This window comes from Acanthaster planci, linkage group LG03 (assembly GCF_054643075.1).
Source record: "Acanthaster planci isolate LZ-2023a linkage group LG03, COTS_SCS, whole genome shotgun sequence".
NCBI classification, from domain to species: Eukaryota; Metazoa; Echinodermata; class Asteroidea; order Valvatida; family Acanthasteridae; genus Acanthaster; species Acanthaster planci.
This window is the reverse complement of record NC_141779.1, coordinates 21,810,813-21,832,636: the sequence shown is the minus strand read 5'-3', so window position 1 is coordinate 21,832,636 and position 21,824 is coordinate 21,810,813. Positions and strand designations below refer to the sequence as shown.

General features: G+C 40.3%; 1 protein-coding gene across 2 annotated transcripts in view; it reads right to left on the bottom strand.

Moving 5' to 3' along the window:
* Positions 1-21,817, bottom strand: part of LOC110990097 (oxysterols receptor LXR-alpha-like) — a 134,160-nt gene extending 112,343 nt beyond the window's left edge. Inside the window, exon 1 of one of the 2 annotated variants that reach the window (XM_022254947.2) lies at positions 21,652-21,817. The gene's annotated coding sequence lies outside the window, so the exon portion shown is untranslated. Of the gene's footprint in view, positions 1-1,116; positions 1,325-21,651 lie in introns of those variants that run through there. The other variant, XM_022254959.2, reaches the window with a different exon arrangement.
* Positions 21,818-21,824: the final 7 nt, after the last annotated feature.

The following is a 21,824-nucleotide window of genomic DNA, read 5'->3' as shown; positions in this document are numbered from 1 at the left end:
GTACGGTAGATGAACAAAACTCAACACTAGAATTGTTACAATTCTACCAATTTGGGGAATTATCACTTATCAGCAGCAAACAGCATTGCCCACTAGTGCAATGCAATTGACGTTGTGGATTACAATATCTGACATGTGCGTGTAGGGCGCAACAAAATGAAGTGCCTGGCCTCCAAAAAGTGCAGCTGCACTCACATCAAGGTCTTTTATTCATGAAGAGGAAATGCATACGAGTAGATAGACTGATCCCTCCCAAAAAAAAATTCTCATGACATCGTTATATTTCATATGAGTCTCGGGTTTGGCACGTTACACCTGACCTTTCGCTCAATCAGTCATATGCTTAAACAAGGTCATGCAGAAAGAGTTCAAAACCTGACGCTCCTAATTCCATTAACCACTGCGACCACTGAAGCAAAGTGGAGGGGGGGGGAGATCTGCCAAACACACACAGGCAGGCTGACCGGGAGCTTGCTAGCCTTTGCAATGATGCCAAATGGTGTCCCAGAACTACTCAGACATATCTAATGTGAGATCTACAGTGCAATCACCCCTTTCCAGGCATCATCCCCCACTGCATGTTTGGATTTTTATCAGGTAACATTTGCACCACTGGCTCAGGCTGCTTGCTATCTGTGGTGCGCGTAAATTGGAATAAAGTAAAGCAGATAAAAAAAAAAGTGCAGCACCTTGTATAGTTCAACCGGTGAACCCACAGACCTGTTTAAATGCACTTCTGAAATCATAACACACTTGTTCTGTTTGCTCCATGCACAATCAGTTAATCATTATCCATTAGGGACCGGCCACTGTATGTCACAAGCAAGTGGACACGGCCACAAAGAACACCAGTGCTTGCCAAGGGGGTCCACAAATTTTAATCACCATTTCGCCATCAACAATCCACTGAGCACATTTCCCTGCACCTGCATAGTGACTGGCAAGCCATTTTTCTGACGAGTGAAAACAATCCCACGAAACAAAATTTCCCATTTCGAGCAAAAAACTACTGGAACAGAATCTTGGAAAAAAAAAAAACAACACGAAAAATGCAACTCACAAAAAAATTAAACCAAAAAAAAAAAAAGGAACAAAAAAACCCTGACCAACACTTACCACAAACGACTTGCCCCAGCGGTTTTGTTAATTGCATTCTTGGCCCAGCGACAGTGGCCAAAATGATTTTCCTGAGCCACGATTACCCTTCTCCAGATGGCCGTCCCTGATTTCCAAAGCACACAATATGCAAGGCTACCGCTCATTTGTATTACCTCTGCTCTCAATTACTTGCTCCTCCGTTACCCTGTGCACACATGACCTCTTATTATAGTTCGAGTACATTATCCATTCTCCCGGCTCCGAGGCACGGATGCTAATGCCGCGCTTCGGCCTCTCAGAGAGAGGCAGTTGATCCAAAGATGTTGCTGCCCTCTACTGGCTGCACCCATCTCATTTTTCTTCCCGAGTGGGCTAAGAAAAATTGACTGTGACAAAGGTACAACTTACAGGCTGAAGTAATGCAATATGCAAATTATTCTAAATTTTATCGTTGTGATTTGTTCATTTTTTATCTTTCTTTCGCATTTCAAAACTAAGAAATTAATAAAACTGATCATTTTTGCTGAACCTAAAAACTCCATTCAAGAAAACCAAAGGTGTAATGAACTAGTGTGAATCACAGAAATTTGTTAACAGTTGAAGGTGACAGAAGTTTCTAACCATTAAATTCATCAGCTTCTGATATTTGTTCCTTGACATTTCCAAATTGAAATGTTGTCATACTGTTACCTCATTACTGATAATAATTCCCATACAAAAAACGTAGCTTTACAACAAAAAAATGAAAGCAGAAATAAGGGTAATTGTACTACTTATTATTTTTGCTGTGTTTTTTGAGAAACTTTTTAAAGGTACAATTACCTCTGATAATGAGATCGATAACAGCATGACCAAATGTCAACTTTTGCATGGCACTCTCCACCTGTGATACAACAACGATTTTTGTTGAGGCATGTTGGGTATTACACCTCAGTCTTACAATACATGTACCTGCAAATTGATGCCAGGAACTGGTTTCATATTATGGAACATTACCCATAACTAACTTCCCAAGTTACTTAATACTCATTACCGGTAGTTTTCAGATGAAGATAACACAAGGTTTTAAAGGGTTTACAGCCGATTTTGTGATCATGTCCAAGGGTCGTTGGCACAGAAAGAATAAGTCAGTCGAATGCATTTTTTAATGATCAAAGTTACAAGGTTTCTTCTATGGCTGTCTGGGTAGCCCTGTTTTTTTCATTGTATGTACCGTATGCTGCCCAGTCTCTGTACTCCCACTGCATGTATTGCACAACACTATATGTGGTTTTCAACCATTTGATGTAAAATTTTCAAGTTGAAACATGTTCCACATTGTCTAATCCTTGGCAAAAAGTTTCTTGACACTTGTTCTTTAACACCAATTTACATACATGAAACAGTATGTAAGTCTGACATGAACCTTGAAGTTCTCAGGCATGTACTGTACATGTATGTATGTATGGATACATGTACACATACTGTGCATGTACATGTTGGGCGTGATTGGTCGGTCAGCATGATCGCAGGATCACAGACTGCTGCTGGGGTAGGGCTATCTGTCGATCCTGTACAGAAACTCCAGTTGTCCTTCCCTTTTTAAAAACAATCTTCCTCCACCACTAATGGGAAAGACGAGGCAATAGACTGATGGTGGAATTATCTGCAAATCATGCAACAAGATTGACAAATCATGCAAAGACCGAGTAATTGCTCAGATCAACTAATTGCGCCCAACGTATACATGTATCTTCAGTTGTATCATTCTGTATTAGACATTGATACTGGTAGGGGCATGTCTATGGACATTTTCTGCAGCGAATGGACTCAAATTGCTCAATTTCAAGCAAGATGAGGCAATGCCCTAAGGGCATTGCATACACATGTACCGGTACTGTGCCAGTAAGGGGAGGGGGAGGGAAGGCAGTTGAAAAAATCTCTATCCAATTCCTCTGCACGGAAATTCTGGAGTAACAATATTTTTGGATAAAAAAACACGTGCATGCATCTCAATCATTTGAGTCAAATCCATCCATTTGTGCACATAAGGTCCCGAGTACGTCACGTTCCTGAGAGTTAACAATGCGTAAGACTGAGCTTTGCTCTAAACAAAACAATCCCACCCCCCAAGAAAAAACGCAACACGTTTCCTTCATCTGTCAGTGAGCTGATGTACCGGTATACGTAGACGGAAAATTTCCACAATGGCAAACAGTGCAATTACTGGTACTCATATGCCAACATGATGAATGCCACATATTTGCATTTTTGCAGCTCACTTTAGAGGGAATTTAAATAGAAAAACGCACTTTGCAACCAAACATCTGTGGACGGAGAAATCTGGACAATGACGAGAGAAATAATGACTATGCACTGAGAATGTGTAAAAGTCAAGTAATGACCCTATCATAATGACAGCACTGGTGTAATTGGCCAGCCTCCAGGGTCCATCATGATGAAGTCTTTCACACTACGAGATGCAATAAATTCTAAATGATCACTCAAAGTAATCCTGGTGGTATAACTGGACAAAATAAATTTTCCCAGGACTGAGACAGGTCGGACAGCACTTTGGGGATCTGAACACCTGTTGATTGGCAAACAAAGTTCACGGACTGTGTATGAGAAACAGCTTTCAAACAATACCCATTAATGGGACTGTATTGGACTGACTGAACCACAATTTAAAAAAAAAAAATTATAAATAAATACTGGAACATGGTACCGGTAGGCCTACATGTGAAGAACCGAAAGTGCTTTGCACTCTTGGGCTTTTGTGTGAGATCCTCAGCCGTGAAGGTGGAATTTGTGATTGTGTAACCGGACAGCAAACAAGGGGAGAGGGGGAGATACATGTAGGTGCCTGCATGTGGACAGGCGCTACGCCATGCGGATGCGTCCGTGGTGTTGCCGGCATGGGCCGATCGTCATTCCCAGCACGTTCTGAGCTCTTGGGCCTCTGGGCCTTTGCATTTAGCTGTCTGACAACGTAATCATTCAATGAAAAGTGCAATGGAACAGCCGCATGTGCAGGTTGGCTTGCATTTATAAACACCCACTTGAATGGAGGCTCTTGATTGATAACTGTCTAGATCCCCACTGCGGGATAACAAAGTCATTAACGAAAGCCTGGGAATAGTTTGTATGCATATATTCCTGAAACCATGCACTATAGCAAGTTCACGTATTAAAGATCTGAAGGTTCTGACAACTGGAGTTAATGTACTCTGATTTCCTGTTATTTGTGAAGGGCTCAGCTGGTGCAAGAGAGATACATATATTTTGTCTCAGGAAGAAATACATGTATCATCTTGTGCAACCTTAAAATGCATAGACTTCTCTCCAGCTACAATGTATATTATTACATGTAACAGTTAAAATCTTTGGTGACTGGAAGTTAACTGGTAGGCCTACGTACATGTACATGCAGTTGACTGTTGGCTATCATTAAAAAAAAAGAACCCATTCAACAGTAAGAGCAAGCATTATGGAACTACCAAAATACCGATTTCTTAACAGATGCCGGTATTATCAAAACTTAAGCGAAGGTACATTTCAAGTTAATTCTGAGAGCTTACGGTACATGTACCGGTACATTAACCATTTTGAGGCGAAAGCTGTTACCGGCAAGTTCTTTTGTATGAGATTGTGGTAACACTGTATGATGTCACTTACATGTATACAAAGTCACCCGTGTTGAATGCCTTTGCCTACACATGTGCTCCACATGTAAAAATCACACTTCTGGACAAATTCAGTTGTGCTTTCCTTGCAAGCCTGGTTTTTTTTTTCAAACCAGGATGACTATAGGCAACATGTACCAGTACATGGACACAGCCGCCCACACAACATGGCAATAAAACACTGCAGGTCTTTAGCCCTGTAAGTTATAATTTTTGATGAGACATGCAACTCCCTTTGAGCTCTGCTAGTATACAGTACATGAACCGGTGTCTCCAACAAAAATTTACCTTTCAGCATGCAATTTTTGTTTCATGCTAGACCGATCTATAAGCAACTGGACATTTTGGCCTAAAGCAAAAAAATAAATAAATAAATAAAAAATCATGTGAAGCCGGAAAAAGGGCAGCTCTCATGCATAAAGGGACATTTTGAAAAAAAGAAGTAGTTTTTCAGTTGTAATTTTCATTTCAAGGGCCTTGAAATTAGTAATATGCTTCGGTATGTATGCAATGAATGAAAGGCGATACATGTACAGTATAATTTGACAACCAGAATTAGAAGCCATTACTGCGGTGGCGCAACACTCATAGGCATGGGGTACGCGCGTTACATCTCTCTTCGACCAATAGGGTGTCATGATTTGCCAAATGTCCGCGCGTCAAACTGAAGAATGTGCGTGTGAGTGTTGTGCCAACGCAGTTATGGCGTTTAAACGGATTGGTCTATACAGACCTTGAAGTGCATAAAAAGCTCTTACTAAGTAAAAGGCAGATGGGAACTTTGGGTAGTTACGGAAAGATCTGCAATAATGGAACACAAGAGGAGGTTACCCGAGTGAGTTGCACACAGTAGCCTATGACCGGTTCTGGGGTGTTTTTTGTTTAGTGAACTGTTCAGCATGATTTTTCCGGTACAAATTGGGCTCCGATCAGAGAGGTCACAGAGTACAGTAATAACAACTAAGAAAGAACAATACAAACTTGAAACACAACAACAATGGAAACTGAAAAATACATAAATTTACTTGGGGTCAGCTTCAGTAGCAGATTTGCACGGGTGTGTCCAACAATAAAAAATCATCGGTGTACACGACAGGCTTTGTTCTCTAACAATATCCAAATTGGAGGTTCACAGAAAGTGAAATCACACACGGTACCAGCGCACATGCAGCTTTATGGACAAAGCTGTAACATTTACACAGACATATGTATGTAAATGCAGTTTAAACAGTAAACTAGATACGCGTGCACAACAAGTTTACTTGCTACATACCCAAACTGTACATGTACATGTACACACACGTCCAAATGTACTCAATTCGTGGCAGAACCCCGCTTAAAAGTGACGCAGACAACTGAGCGCGTGTGTCTGAGAGGCACTGAATATTGTTAGGACAAGCTCCAAATCTTCTCTGACAGTGCCAGATGGGACTTCCTTTGAGATATCCCTGAGTGATCCCCTTTGGGCCGATGGACAAATCTCTGGTTGTCAGTCCTTCGTACTGTCAGATCACAGGACTGGATTTAGCATGCACGAGCAGCATCAACAGTCCTTGCCCCCCCGTCCCATATGAGATCTGCCAAGAACATGTGCACGTGTGACCAACATGTGCGGTAGGCTCCCCTCACGATACCGAAACCGTTCTCATGAACTGCTGACAAAGTCTTACATGAACTGTTCGGGCAAGAAAAGGTCACTGTGTTAGACAAAATCTGGAACAAGTGCAGTACGACACCTTGCAACAGGACATGTGCATTCTTGTACGCATGTCCAACGAGGCACATGTGACCCCTTCTGAAGTTTCTGCACATGCATGTGGTACGACATGCTGCCATCAAGTGCCTGCCTCCCTCTGTGACTGTGCTAAATCCTATGCATTCATTAGTGTACATGATGTACATAGGGTTAGCCAAGGTTGAACGATGTCTTCATTATATTGTGACTAATGACCAGGCTATCAATTCATCCTGCCACAGCAGAATTTATTCCAACACTTTTTTCCCCTCATCCTTCTTTGATACCTGACAGATGTACCCGTACTGTAACTGAAATTTTGTTCAAGCGTTCCTTAAATGTCTAGATTCTAGAATAACTCAATTGCTAGGTTAAGAATAAGAAATATGACTTTGGGCAGCACATTTGTAGAATACCAGTATGTATCACAACTCCAGGCTTCCTAACTAAAAATCCCAAACAAATTCTTATGTGAAGATTTACACATGTGCAAGCAAGCACGAAATAAGTCGCAACTGCTAGTCTGGTTCCCAGACCAAAATGTACCAACTGTTATTTTGGGCAATACAATACAGCAGGGAGCCAGCCTCAGCAGTCCTCCACATTAGAAGCTCATTTGGGACATTCATGATGGGAACTAAGATCTGTGATATATTTTCTACAAACATGTTGCCTTGAGGACATACATGTACGAGTACAAGTTCACATTCTCAACCTAGGAATTGGCTAATTCTGGACATAAGGAACATGTAGTAAATGAACTTTCAGCTCAGGTACCCATAACTCCATCAGGTGGAAGTGTGAAAACAGTGTTGTAAAAATTTCAATATGACAGGATGAACTGATACCCTGGGCATCAGAAAAATGAAGATGTCGTCCAAAGAGGGGCTTGTGTACCGGTAGGGCTTAAACTGTACATGTCTTTGTTGCACATGCTTATTTACATGAACATGTGCATTAAAGAGTTCACACACTGTACCCACTCACAGATGCTCAATTGCAGATCTTCAACACTTGCAGCAGCACCTGTTTGGAAATGTCCCATTAAATGTACGTTACTTTACCAGGAAAGAGGAATAAAGAGCTTCCATCACATCCCAAACACAACATAAACAGAAAAAAAAAAAGATTTCTCCTCAGGCTTGGCATTCCTCTGGACCTTTGTCTTGCAGCCACAAATTAAACTGTATTTTTGAGACAGTGTGCCTTGAGTTTTTTTTGTGGGCCAAGAGGTAAGAAGCATCTGGAACTTAAATGCCTCTTCCTGACCAGAGAGAGAGAGGGGGGAGACAGCACAGCAGAGTGTCTGGCTTCCTGCTTCTAGTCTTCACACAAACAGCAACTTCTAAAGGTCTCTTCAACCCTCTCATCCTTCTCCTGCTGATCTGCACGATGCCAGATAACAGATCCCCAAGCCACTCAGACCAGACGAGACGCTGTCAGGTTGGTAAAAAAAAAAGAAGAAAAGAGGCACACACGCACGCAAGCCGACATCGCCATGACCCAACAATGACCAAGCAAATCCGCCTTGGATTTCGGCATCAGAGATTGAGATCTGTGGGACAGGTTCAATCCTTGGTGAAATAATCCCGTCCTTCTGCTGTCACATTCTGAGAGGTATCAGACCACAGGGTCTCAGCAAACCATCTGTCACAGTGGTGGGTGAATCGGGGTCCGCAGCATGATTTGCGAAACAGTGTCAAGTGCACGTGCTACTTCCTTTCCCTCAAAAAAAAAAAAGCATGCAAGAAAGTACAGTAAGCATATTACAAAATGCCACTGAGTCTTTCAATGAAGTACACGTAGGGGTCTCATTTCACAAAGCTGAAACACAGCAAATGTCAAACATCTGAGCATAAATTTGGTGTCCGTTTGGAATGGCACCCACAGTTAAACTTCCTAAATACTGACATACTTCAAATAAAAATTAATTCATGAATGGTCTCAGCTATTTTGCTTGTAAAAGAAACATCAAAGTGGTATGGTATTTACTGGGATGTCTGTACCCAGGAAAAAAGTCTACCTTGAAATATCACACACTCTGGCTATCTGAATATTCAAACTTTCTGGAACAAGTAGAAGAGCTGCAAAGAGCCAATTGACAACTCAGGTTTAGAGAGTGATCCTTGAACTCTTTGAAACTGCCATAGTGTCACAGACATTTCCAGACCTTATTGGAAAACTTTGTGACTCCCTTTCCAGCTTGTGATCTGGCATGAAAGATATTCTAAGAGTATTTCTATGAGTGCACTTTAAGGCAGACGATGCGCATGCTGAACAAAGAGCAATACAGTTTTAAAAGAAATATTCCTCTAATTAAATTTCCTCTTCGAATTTTTTGCTGTGTATGATCTATGATTGGGACTAAGGGAGTCACTCACCAATTAGGACCCCTTTAACAGACCCGTGCCTCAAAACTCAAGGTTGACCACCTGCTTTTGCAGGAAGTTGGTACATGTACAATCGAATAACTGAATACATGTATTGATCAATTTGAGGGTTGAATATTCAAGTATTCAATTATTTGAACTGATTCCGCCTTAAAAATATGATGCACTTTTTTGACTGGGTGAAAGCGTATGGATTGATAACTGAGGTTGGAGGAAGAAAAGAAAATCTTTATATCTTTAAGTCGGAGCACGTTCGGCAACCTCCTCTGGGGAAAACCGGGCAATTGCCACCTCTATACCCAAGATGCCCGATGCCTTTCCTTCAAGTTCCCGGCCAGGGGAACCCTGAGGGCCCAGCAGACAAAAGTACAGTGAACAAGGGTTCCGCGCATGTGATCCTTGATCAACCACGACGGATGGGCAAGTAATCCAAATGTCACTGCGCATAAGCCTCCGTTATATCATCAGGTAGTCTCCCCCCCAGCAGGAAAAGACAGCAACCTCCTTCCCCCTTCAAAATGCAGGAAAAACCATCAGTCAATAAAAGTGATGCTTGCTTTCATTGTTGCCATGGTGGGATCAGTACAAATGGCTCAGTAGAGACAGTTAGATAGTGATGAACCACTGGGGATGTCTACACGTACACGTATGTACTGTACGGTACATGTGTGCAAATGTACCATAATGTACATAATACGGGTACATGTCCTGGTACATACAGCCCCGAACAATGTGACAGTACATGTACATGTACACGCTGCAAGTTATACATGTACATGTAAATGTACTCCGCATGCCATGAGAAAACAAAAACAGGCCTAATGCCATTGTATGAACAATGTACAATGTACATGTACTTGTATGTAATCTGCACAGTAAGAGCCTGTACATTTGTGCTTCTACATGTGAGTATATACCGGTATATACCGGTATGCTACATGTATTACTAACGTGTACATCACTGTTGCAGATTAAAATTTCACATTGTTGGGTTTTTGTTTGTTTGTTTTTTTCAGGCCAATGTTAAGGAAAAGAGCAGTTACACAAGACAAACTCAACTGAATCAAAAACAAAGAGAAAAGTCCATTTAAAACAAACGCAGACTTCATGCGCAAGTGACAAGTTCTCAACAAGTCTGACCCTCCCAGGACCCTGCAAGACAACAAACAAGACCCCTAGTCTCAATTCAAGTCCGAAGCTATTCTAGTGAGCTGCAACAAGAACACTGCCTTGTCACTGTTCACGCTCTTACTTGTGACTGGTCTTGAGTCTGGTCTTGTGATGGCATCAGGTCTCTTGACTACAACATGGATCATAATGACTCTGACAAGTCCGTGATCATAATGCCTGTCTCATCTCAAGTATGTGTGCACACACTGTATTGCCCATATACGGGTACCCGGTGCACAATACAAATTACATGGAGGCCTTCCCACGAAGCTGATTTCCACAAACAGCAGTTTGAGGCAATCACAAACAGCTCAATCCCCACAATCCAGCATTTTGCCAGCCCACGCAATCTCTTGGGCAAACAGCATGGCAAGGCTGGAAGTGCCCCACTGTCCGCTATAAAACCTAATCAAGTCTGCCAGCTCACAGGCTGACCCACACGTGCACTTCTGACTATCTGTTTTCATTTTACGGCCTACCCCTGTCTTCACTTTTATGACGCGCAGATCCCACTTTTCTCTTTCTCTCTCTGAGGTCTCACAATCCCTCGCGCCGCCGGACTTTGGACTGCCCTGCACTTTCCCTTGCACATGGCACGCACTGCGCCCGTCAGAATCTAGACCGTGACATTGAATGTTCCGCTACCAGGAAATATCATGATGGGTTCAATGCAAGAACAGGAAACTGCCGCTGAAGTACACGAGATCCAATCTGTTATTTCTTGGCTGTATCAAACGGAACAGGACCCCCCAGTGGAGGCAAATGTCAAATTGTCAGACTTGATTTTCTCCTCGTCTCTAGCACCCCCATTCCCTTTGACCTTGGAGGGGGAGAGGAGGAAACAGGGGACTATTTGGCCTTGGATATACAGTAAGGAGCTCCTGAAGGATTGAGGAGGTTACAGATGAATCATTAGTTTTACTGACATTGTCCTATATTATTACAGGAATACGTGTATGTATCATTTCATCAGGATATTTACTTAGACATGTACCGGTAGGAGAGAGGAGGGGAGAATTCATGTACCAGACAATATAAGCCATCAAATACATGTTAAAGAAGTCATAAATATTGATGACTAATGTTAGAACAGTCACATTCATTTCAGATACATGCACATGTGTATGTGTGCGGTACTGTACAACCTCAAATTCTATTTTGATTGTTTACGTCAAAGTGTGTGAAAGTTAGAGACACACACAGGCCTACATGTACCTACTACGTAAATGTACCCTCTGAAAAGAACGTGGACAACCTTCGGCTTGATGAGAACCAGGCCAGGTTTAATGAGTAGGCCTACATTTTCACTGAGGCGACATGTAATCATGCTCGACGACCGCACACACAGAGCCAGAAATTGAAAAAATCCTTTGGTCAAAGGTCTAAACTCAGCCAACAACTGAAAAAGTCCTCCCAAATGTAGTACTGTGTATATATCCCTTGCCCCAGTGACACAAAAAACTATGGAATAGTCCATCTTCCTTCAGAGTTTAATCTCTGTCAGTCTAGTCTTTGAAGTGTTGTGAAACTATGCCAAAAAAATTGCAAAATAAGGTCCTACAATTCAGAGCAACTTGCAAAGACCTTGAATGCATCATGCCTAAATTTCCTGTATGGGGGAACTTGGAGAATTTTGTTAACTGAAAATAAATTGTTGAGTTGATTTTATTCTAAACTACTTTTTTCCAGCAACACCAATCCTGCTTTCCATTTTCTTGTCCTCCTTCCACTACATGAACCACAGCCCACTTGACTCCCCACCAACCAGCGCCCACGGGCCACTTTGGTGGCGGTGTATGGGGGCAGGTTTTCCTGTCAAGTGTAGGTCGCGACCTGCCATTGTTACAAATTGGCCAATCACAATGACCACAGGCTACACAACAACAACAGTGGGGTGGATGTCACGATGGCAGAATGGCACAGCTCCGGATATTTATTAAGTGCGCACAGCACACGAGGACAAAACCTGACAAAATATTAAAATTGCTCTGAGGCAACATGAAACTGCTCAGTGTGAGATACCGCTACATGTACCATTAATAAAAATGAATCCCTGAACTTTTCACATAACATATGTAACATAGTATGAACATTGTACAGGTAGCAAGAAAATGTTTTCGTCCAAGTCAAAGGAAGGAATGCTTTCCATTAGAAAAATGTTAAATTTCAAACTAGGTTTTGTTTTTCTTCATTTTTAAATCAAAACAAAGCTTTTAACGTTCACATAACATGCATTATACAATCTAGCAAAAAACTCTTTACAGCCAAGTCAAAAGAAGGACTGGTTTGCATTAGAAAAACGTTAAATTACACACTGGTTTTTACTCTTCTCCATTTTACTAAGATACAAAACTGATGTTTAATAGTAAGCTTGACAGTATATTTTTATTCTCCCCACCCCCCCAAGAATGGGACATATTATTTAGAATGCATGAGTATGTATACATACATGTACATACATGTACATGTACCATACATGGTGTGACAGTAGTGCATACACTCATTTCAATCAACCAATCAAAACCAGCAAGACCAGCAGTCAAGTGTTAAAACAAGGTTGTGTGTTGAGTCCCATCTGAGTAAGCCAGTCAATATTTTTTCATCTCATACACCAACACTCAGGAACTCTAAGAGAGCACACTGAGCACACAGTGCTTATGTCGTTACCCTGGCAACATTACATCAGCAACACTTATATGCTGAAATTTAAATAGTCTTTTTATTCTAAATACATTCAAAACTCGATGACCTTACAAAGAAAACACCAATTTTTGGTTTTTTACCCCTCTGCATCCCAACGTTTAGCATGTAATAAACATGTATGTTTAGTTTCTCACAACCAACACTGGTTTCAAATCCACTCAGTGCTCGCATTAGATCTGACTCATGCATTAAACTACATGTATTTGATACATGTACGTCCCCCCCCCAATGCAGTGCACATGCAAATACGGTGTGCCCTAAATCTGTATCACTCTTCCTCAGGTTTTCCCACGCTGGTAATAAATTACTCACAGTAATGCATGTGAAAATATGGCTTTGTTGGCCAACTGGTGTTACGCCAGGTACACGTACATGCACAAGCTTACGACTGCTGTGAAGTTTGTAATTTACTCTAACCAAGAAGTTCACATAAAATGTTAACGGCATCCAAAAATGGACACATTGGCCGATATTCGAAGACTTTGTTCCTGTCCTGCATGCCATAACACATGAGGTTTACCCAAATGAAAAGAGCAGTCTTTGTGTGTTTGTAGCAAAAGTGAAACACTTGAGACACAAAGCATGGCTAAGACTTCAGTGCTCGCACTGTAACGTGGGACACAAATATGTTATATGTGAAACAGTGCATACATGCGGGTAAGATTGACGGACTACGACTGGCCTAATTCCTAGTGGATTCTATCTTTTAAATGAATTTGCAAAGCCACCAATGTCTCAAAATCTAAAAATCTACAGTGTGATAACAAGATTGCAAGAGGTGTGACAAGGAAGTGCTATGACAGGACTATAACGAATTGGTACATAGATAAGGATACTACTTTGTCTGTTTAGCAATACAATTCGTTCTTCAAAGGGCACATGTACTGTTTCTGTCATGAATTTTTCAAAACTATTCAACAGGCCTTCAGTTTGAATGTATTGAAAAATGCATCTTTTTAATCTTTCATGATTGTCCCTGCTTTCCTGGACGACTAAGGACATTAACATGTGCAGTTATAATGTCATACACGAAAGACACGGTTACATGCATAGGTTCTCCTGTTTGAATTATGAGCCTGGCGTTTACTCAATGAAAATATTTCTGCAACAGCGTTGCTCACTATTGAAATATACTTACAATAATCAATCACTAAACTTTAGAAAGGAAATCTGGGCCAGCAAAATGTCTTTACAATCCAGCAGGTTTTTTTGTGCACAAATCAGTGTAATAAATATTATGGGTTTCTTCCCGAGATTTATACATTGCGGTTTTGCTCATGAATATGGAAACTCATTGCTATAAACCCAAAAAGCCATGAATTACATGTGTACATGTACACTGTAACCTTTAAAATAGGAAAACAAAAATAAAAACTAAAGTTATGTGAAACACAAACGTGCATTTTGAATGTTTGTATTTAAAAAAAAATGGATTACAGTGACCTGTAAAACAACTGACATTTTAGAACCCAGCAATATTAAAATCTATGTAGTTTTGTCCCACTTTTCCCTCAAAATTAAGGGTTTGTGACCACATGCTAAAAAGGTAAGAAATGAACAAAATGTGTAGCTTTTGTCTGAAAAGTAGTTGCCGTATTCTTTAATAAAACTTACCAAAACTAAAAACTTATCTTTGCGACTTAGCAGTTTACCAAACTCCTAAAACTGCGCGGCTGTGTGTGCTTCCCACTGGAAAGACCCATGTACATGTACACATGTACATGTACTTTATGTACATGTACTGTACATGCATGCACACATGCAGTTTTGCCTTGTCTGACCTCTGATTGACCCAGAAGTGTGACATCATGTTCAAACAGGGTGGCATTGAAATGGTTAAGGGGGAATAACTATATTTGCATAATCCCTCGGGAAGATATTGCTAACTCCACCATTTTGCCGAAACCGACTTTTTTTTGTCGATCGTGACTCATGTCAAACTCCATTAACCACCACCCTCCCTGATTATTTAACAGGTGAACACATACATTTTGTTCATGTCCATCTCAGAGAGATTTCTAGACACCATGATGGCTCGCCCTGCAGCTCCTGACTCTAATGCTAAAATTTCTAGAGTGGTCCTTTTCCAAGCAGCTGTATGCCTGTGAAACAATCCTCAATCGTTCCCTTTGTCTCGCCTACAGAAATGGCAAATTGAACCCAACAGTACCGGTACTCTAGGAGATCTGTCAAGCGATCAATTTTGATAATTTTGGGTTTCCTTCATTCATTCAGTGTCCAATCCCACTAACGCCAAGGCCAAGCAGAATGCTGTTACCGGTAGCTTGTACAGGTGCCCAGTACAATGCCTACCATGGACAGCATTCTTCTGCTTGGTCTATGCACGCTGCTAGGAAGCCGGCCTTTTCTATCAGATCTGGAAAACCCATTCACTGGTATCTTTGCATCAGCAAAAGTGTTTTGCACCCAGCCAGGGTGAAATCTAATTATGAGGTCACGGCCACTGTTCTGAGTGATCTAGGCCAGGGGTCACCATTTCTGGGTCACTGCTTTAATTACTGGCGATTGACAGCCTGAAGAGAGGGCCACGCTGATATTAAATCACGATTATCAGAACTGATTTTTTTTCTCAAGAGGTGTTTAACTCTTCATTTCAAATGATTCTGTGGAATCTGTAATTATCCAATGTGAAAGATATGAAATTATTGTGTTTTCACAAATAATCTACATGTATTTATAACAAAGTGAGAGGTGTTAATTTTAGAACATGTACATGTGTGTACATGTAATTTGTTCCAAATTTTTGAAAGATAATCTCCCATTTGAACCATGGAGTGAACAAACTTTTTTAAAATAAGTATTCTCAGGCCAAAAATCACCACTTTTAAACTGATTTTAATCAAATAACTGAACATTGACTTATTTTAATGAAAACTGTCTGAGAAACTAGGAGGTAAGTAAGTAAGTCAATTCGAAACATACAGGTATCATACCCCGCATGTACATGGATGTAAATTGTCTCGGCAAAAATCACATGATCCATGACATGGATGACTCTTGCAGAGAATTTTAGTGACTGAAGATTTCTGTGGCCTACATGCACACACTTAACGTGACATAAGTAGCACAAGTCAGAAGACGACAGTTACCAATAGGCTACAAACATGTACATGCATGTTGATGAGTGCAAATACACAGTGAGTGCCTTTCCTGCAAAAGCTGGGAGATTGGGGCAAAGTCTAACCTATAAAAGTGAATCAGACTTGGGCTGAAATTAAATCCTGATTCTGGGTCAGTTCAAGTTGGTGGCTGCCCAGTCACGGGTACAATATATGGCCTTGACACGGGATTATAAACTCCGCCAAGAATAAAGGGGCGACTTCAAGCAAGAAGGTCAAAGTGGAACAGTAATTCAAACTGTCTGATCAGAGGAATGTGTGACTTAAATGTACATGTACACAGTATACAGTGACATATATAAATTGGACAGATTTTTCTGTGTTTTGTCATGGAGACCTCTATTAATAGCTCCATGGTTTTATGGATCACGAAAGGGGAAAAATTAAATGTATAACATTTGAATAAATGACATGTAACAGGCAATAAAAAAATGATTTAACACAGGTCAAACTGACAAGAATTTTTAGAAGAAACAATACATGTACATGTACTTCCATGTATGTGTACATGTTTGAATAAGGGGGAATAGCAAGCTCCATTCAATCTTGTTTGATTATCAAAGCCACATGTACATGTATACATTGTACTGTACCTCCGGAGCCACACCTACATGGAATTTACAAATCTGATGGAATTCAGAGGTGATGGATATTTTTACGAGCAAGGGTTTGCCCTCTGATCATTGTCAGGGTAGCATGCTGGCGCTTTCTAGCAGCCCACACCAAGGGGGAGTGAGGAAGGGGGAGCAAGTTTGATTGGGTTAGAGCAGTGCCTGTGACCTAGAAACCACTCCATCACTGAGCTCACCAAGGTCAGTTGAATGATATGCAACAAAGAAGCCATTTTTATCACATTTCCTGAATCTGTCTTATTCAATATTATCTGCTAAATGAGGTGATGCCAGACTATTTTGGGTTCCATGCCCCACTTTAATTTTTCTAAATGTTGCTTGAAACATAAAGCTACATGTACATGTATAATATCTCTGAAATTTTAAGTTATTCAGCATTATTAAAATGAAACTAATCTGTTTCAAACGTCTGTTTGATTTATTTGATATTTTTTCATTCTTACCGGTATGTTCCCAAAACAAGATAACCTCACTTTCAATTCAATATGGCCGACTTGTGTGAATGAGGTCAATTCTGAATCCAGTATGGCAGCGAATGCAATAACATTGCAAGCTACATGTAGTAGAAAGGCTGTGAATCGCCCATGCCAGCAATTTCTGAATTTGCATGCACTTCAATTCTATGCTCTTACATTAGGAACATGTAGGGCATCTTGTGGAGCATGGAGTGGACGGTGTACATGTACATGGACTGTATCTGAGGAATTTGGACATACATGAAAGCAGAGCCTTCCAAACAGATCTATTCTGCAGTGGGAGTAGGCATCAGTATTCAAATTGACAGTAGGTCTCATGATTACTTTAGCAGTGATACATGTACATGTAATCCATGGATCAAAATATCATCAAAGAGTCACTGGTTAACCGAGCAAAACTTACATGTAAGGAAAGAAAGATGAGGAAATACATGAGCTTTAAATCCATATTTGCTTTGCATACCCCCCAAAATTGTTGTTTTTTTATTATTTTTTTTAGGGTGGTTATATATTAGGTTAATTCCAGAGATTAGGCGTCCAAAAGTGTGACATTTTCATGTCCCTGTTACATGAACATCTGACCTCTGTTTACATGGGAATTTCACCGGAACTGATTTCAAACTATTACTTTTTGTTTGGCAGGTAATTTGCATTAATTGAAAATTAGAAAATGTGTTCTGAACTTACAAAATCATCAGATACGACAGAGACACGAAAAAGTGGAGCCCTAATTTCTGGAATTACCCATTATTCGTTTCTATGGCAGCTTATTTGCTGGTCTCAAAATCTATTACCTTTGGTGAAAGTTTCTTCCAACAGATTTTTGTAAACAAGAGTTTGATAATGTAATGTTGTAATGTTTTCAGTAAAAAGTCAGAACTGTTAAGTAAGCACAAATACATGTAATTGGGAGTCCAACCTAAGGAAGTCCATTCATTAAGTTTTCTTTCTTTTTCAACCACAGAGTTTCGCTGACCTGCATACAGTACACGTACCGATATTTTTACATTGAAATTTGCAGTAAATCTGCAAAAACTCCAAACAGCCCTCTCTAAGGAGATATCATCTTCTTGAATAATATCAACCCTAAATCCTCCCAAATCCTCTGAATGATTTTGAAGGATTCAGGAGGATTGAGGAAGAATGGCATAACAGTGTGGCTGATTGTGAAGAAGGCACTGTGTCAAGGTTATGGGTTAGACCTTGTGTTGTTTATGATCAGCCATGCATACATTGTTATGTGAAATCCTCTATACTGCCTCAGGATACCATTCGCATGGATACCATTCACAACTTTAAGTTACGTTTTCCTCCGAGGTACTCATAAGCTTGCCTTTAGCCGTGCTTACTGCTTTAGTCTTCATGAAATACACAGAGCCTCTATTAGCGTAAAATTGTCCAGTGCCACAAAACTGGACCAAGATATGTAAATTTAAGTACAAATTCGAGGGACGTGAAATCACACAGAACTATGGTAGTCTATGTACATGTATTTTATTAGCTACTGACAAGCACAGAAAAACATGCCATGCAGGTACCTGTTTTTTGTGTGATTCAAATTTTTACCAATTGATCTTACATGTACAGTATGTGTCAAATAAAATAACGCATACTTGATATATGCAGAGACAAGTGTCATAAATTTGTATAAATGTGACTCAGTAGTGCTGTCATCATTACGTGTGCCGATACATCAGTCATCAGCAATGTGTTGGCACATTCAGTATTGCTGCATGATTACTTGCAAATAGCGCGCTGCCTACATCAGTAATGTATCAGTGCGTCTTGAATGCAAATGGTTGCTGCCCTGCCAAAAAGAAAGCAATATCCACAGGTTTCTGCAGTATTGTAGTAATATTTAAATTAATAATTGCGTTAATTACTACACATTTTGTTAATGCATTTCTGTTACAAGGCACAAGTTTTGCAAGTGTGGGATTGAGTTGATTGTCAATATCATACAAAAAGAACAAGTCAGAAACTGAATCTCAAAATGAAGAACTTGGGAGGCCCAAAATTTGGCCTTTGTTCAAAGACACGCATATGAATCTCCTATAAATATTGCATGAACGTGAAGTTTGGCAACAGTAAAAAACAGAATTTTATCATATTGATACAGTAAAAGAGATCCCCACGGATGTATTTCTGAAATCAACAAAATTATTTCGGATTTGGAGGTAATCCTAGAATATTGGGAGAAAATTGGAGGCAATTCCTGTGTTTGGTTAACAGCAACCCTCACAAGCTTTGCAGAAATCTCCCTAGAGATCCTGGGGGATTTTGAAGGATGGAGAAATTTATAGAACCCAGATACAATCACTTTCCACACATGGGGCTTGATGGCCCTTAAAAGTGAAAGTACGTGTACAAACAATGTATGTCATAATCCTGTGCACTGGACATTTCTTGAGGATTATAGGAATAACTATTCCTCAGTTCATAAAACTTGGGGAATTAATCAAATGTTCTTTTTGATGAATGTAAGTGATCTCACAATGGACACATAATTATAAAGTATGATTTCTTAGAATCAATACAAGTTTGACCAGTTTGCTAAGTTCATCCTCGTAAGTACACACCAGCATTTCACTTTAACACCATCTTGTTCCTACACACAACGCATTATTGCAGTGAAGCTGACAGAAACATTACAAAGATGAAAGTAAGCCTGTGCTGAATATATGAATATATTCAAATACAACTCGCGTTATAAATATCAAAGCGACAGAGACCAGACAAATTAATTTGTTATAACCAGGGCATCGTTATAAAGAGGGGGGGACAGATCACGAAATAAAGATTCAAAGAATTTGTCCTTTATAACAGTACTTTTTACTTGTGTTCTTTATATTTAAATATTCCATCAATTCTTGAATAATCCAAGATTATTTTTTAATCGAATTTCAGGTCAAGTATTTCAATAATTAATTATTTGATTGTATTTCATCCCCATTATGAACGCCACTTTTACTCCGGTGAAAGCATGAAGTTATGGCTTGATCCCGCAACTGTGTCATTTTACTTTTATTATGTCATCTAATCTTTCTGGTGATCGACAACATGACAAACAGTACAGGCTGTATTTGGCCAAACCTGGCAGAACAACTGTATAAATACGAACCCCAGGATTTTATTTGCAATTTTCAGTTTGGTAGCAGTGTACTACACACACTGTGCTGTGTGGCCTACTTTTTAACAATGTGTACCTTATGCTTAGCATATGACACAAGTAACATTTTTACCAGTATCTTAAAACAAAAGGTACCAACGATTCTTTTGTTGATCTACAGTATAAGATAAAATTGAGTCATACAGAAATAATTTTTATTGGACAATCACAATTTTCCAGTTTCATAAACACAACCAACCCAAATTGGACTCTTTTTTTACGTCTTTTTCCCTTATGTACTGACCCATTTTGTTTGCAAAAAGCCCCTTCAAACCAACAGGGAGGCTTTGGTTGGTGTTCATGAAACTTCGCAATGTAGAATTATTTCACAAGCAGCCACTTAAGTTTGATTGGAGGCACTGGTGAAATTTCACAGGCGACCAAAGTTCCTCCAAACTTTACGTGATATTGAGGTATATGTACATGTAGGCCTATGCAGGTGGTGACTTTGTGTACAAGTTTATCCAGTAGGTACATTGTATCAGTGGATCGCACAGTGTATCTTATTACATGTATATCGCTGTGCTTTTGGTCGATACCACATGGAATCTCAGACTTTTTAATTCTTTTTGAAACACTGGCCATAATATCCATGGCTGTAAAATCAAGAGGGTTAACTGAGTGTGTAGTGTGATCGTGCAGTCGTACAGTAGGCCCTACCATAGTCCGAGTAACTTGGACAAATCGTCTTTTTAAACATTTGGACATGGTCAGGCACACCCGACCATGTACACATGTTAAAAGAGGCGATTCGTAGAGTCCAAGTTACCAAGTTACTGATCATATCAAGCATTCATGCAGAGTTTGATCTTTCACCATTCAGCGGCATCTATTGCCAACTGGGTAAATAACAATGTCTCTGCAACTTAAAGAAAAGGCCTTTTTGAAAGGGTAAGAAGAGTTCCATAGGCTGACATTCTTTGCAGTGCTTCTTAAGCCATCACTCTCGAAAGATGATAACAGGTCCTAAAAAGTCGAATTTAGCAGGAAAAGTATTAAAGAATCTTCTCAGAAAACACGCAGAAGCTTTCAGAGCAGTTTCATGGGGTTTGTTCAAAGGGTGTCAAGTGATGCATGGGTATGGTACCCTTTCCTACAAAAACTTTTTAAGGCGCACAGGATGGTGCAAATGTCGCTAAGTAATCAATTCAGTTAGGCCTAATTCTAACCTAAAAAAAACCGGTGTGAACTCTCTGAATTGTTGACTTTCTGGAATTTGGAAAACCACCCAAAAAGGACAGACACGACAATTGTCGTGCATGATGTTAACGTTAGGTTAGTGTCTGATACGAATCTTGTCCATATCGGCTGGCCCGGGCCGCAGGGGGGCCTAGCCTAGGCCTACTTATTTTTCCACTTCAAGTTCAATTCGTTGCTTCGTCTTGGATACTGTCAACCAAAGAATTTGTTCGGCATGGAAACGTATCCATGCAATCCCACCAAAACAGGGTGCAAAAACGTTAAAACACTTACCTTTCTCGGGCCCTTCGTCAAGCAATACCGCGATCGGTCGATGCTCCCGTCAAGCCAGTCAAGGGCCGCACGTTCACTGCACTACGTGTGTTTGCTTCGCCGATTCTATCTCGATAAGGCCCCCCATTCAACGACATGCAACGACGACAGCTGCGACAAGCGCCATGTTTGTC